The sequence below is a fragment of the Myotis brandtii genome, unplaced genomic scaffold (genome assembly GCF_000412655.1).
Source record: "Myotis brandtii unplaced genomic scaffold, ASM41265v1 scaffold2867, whole genome shotgun sequence".
Lineage (NCBI taxonomy): Eukaryota > Metazoa > Chordata > Mammalia > Chiroptera > Vespertilionidae > Myotis > Myotis brandtii.
The window spans coordinates 23,989-25,596 of record NW_005360950.1 but is presented as its reverse complement, the minus strand read 5'-3'; the positions used below and the strand labels follow the sequence as shown (position 1 = coordinate 25,596).

At 56.9% G+C, this 1,608-nt stretch overlaps 1 protein-coding gene across 1 annotated transcript in view; it reads left to right on the top strand.

Moving 5' to 3' along the window:
* LOC102254988 (protein C19orf12 homolog) overlaps positions 1 to 1,608 on the top strand; it is a 23,589-nt gene that overhangs the window by 13,607 nt on the left and 8,374 nt on the right. The window contains exon 3 of the transcript XR_001362645.1: positions 167 to 176. The gene's annotated coding sequence lies outside the window, so the exon portion shown is untranslated. The remainder of the gene's footprint in view (positions 1 to 166; positions 177 to 1,608) is intronic.

Genomic DNA, 1,608 nt, shown 5'->3' with positions numbered 1-1,608 from the left:
GCGCGAAATTTGTGCACAGGTGTGTGTGTGTGTGTGTGTGTGTGTGTGTGTGTGTGTGTGTGTGTCTCAGCCCAGCCTGCAATCTGGGATCCCTCTCCAATCTGGGATCCCTCTCACAATCCAGGACTGCTGGCTCCCAACCCCTCGCCTCCCTGCCTGCCTGATCGCCCCTAACCGCTTCTGCCTGCCAGCTTGATCACCCCCTAACCACTCCTCTGCCAGCGTGATTGACACCTAACTACTCCCCTGCCAGCTTGATTGCCCCCAACTTCCCTCCCCTGCCAGCCCAATCCACCAACTGCCCTCCCCTGCTGGCCTGATCACCCCCCAACTGCCCTCCCCTGCTGGCCTGATCTCATCTCCAACTGATCTTCCCTGCCGGCCTGATTGCCCCTAACTGCCCTCCCCTACAGGCCTGATCTCACCCCCAACTGCCCTCCTCTGCCAGCCAATTTGGTTCTCATTGGTTGGTTTATATGTCAGTCAGTGTTAAGAGCTCTGCCTCCTAGGTAGCCATTGGCTCCTCACACTTCACCCAGATTTGGTTCTGATTGGTCGGTTTCTATGCCAGTCAGCATCTCTGGGCCTATCAACGGGGCCTGATCAAAAAAGTGGGGCTGATCAGCAGCCCCCATGGAGACCTGGAGAGAAATGGAGGTGCGGCTGCTGGCCAGGCTCGGAGCAAAAGAGAGAGGCAAGTGCTGATCAACAACTGCCACAGAGGCTACGGATCAGACACTTCTTCTCTCTTCAGGCTTCTCTCCAGGCCTATTTTGTAGCCCCTTCAGCAGTCAGTGCTGCGTCACTGTGCCTGCAGGCACAGCAGTCTGTGCTAGGTCACCACAGCAACCCAGCACTGAGTGTAGGACTGACTTCTGGTTGGTCCGCAACCCAGCACTGAGTGTAGGACTGACTTCTGGTTGGTCGAGCCTCTGGTTGTTGTGGATGTGATGGACCCAGGGTTTTTATATATTAGGATAGTGACCCAGCGCGCAAAATCACGCGAGACCCAGACGTGTGGGAAATCGTGTGAGACCCGGGACCCCAGACCTCACCATGCCGCTATGGGGTCCCTCGGCCTAGCCTGCAGGACCGGGCTGAAACCTGCTCTCCAACATCCCCCTCTGCACCTGGATTGCGAGAGGGTGCAGGCCAGGCCTAGGGACCCCACCAGTGCACAACTGGGGCCGAGGAGGGACACAGGAGGGCTCCAGGGCATTTATGACCCATCTTTCTCAGTCCTGATCAGCCAGACCTCAGCAGCACGCTAACCTGCCAGTCAGAGCATCTGGCCCCTGGTGGTCAGTGCATGTCACAGCAAGCAGTTGAGGGGCCTTAGCATATAATTAGCACATTACACTTTGATTGGTTGAATGGACTACTAGTCAAATGGACACTTAGCATATTAGACTTTTATTATCTATATATATAAAAATCAAGCAACCATAACGGCATCACGACTGGAACAACCAGAGACCAGAACACCGCAGCTCCTTGCCCAGGCTGGCTCCACCGCCAGCGGGGAACCCCATGCCGATGGGGGTGTCGCCAGCCTGCAAACCCCTGGCGGCTCCTCGCCCAGGCCGACTGGCCCCCCAGTGAGGTCCC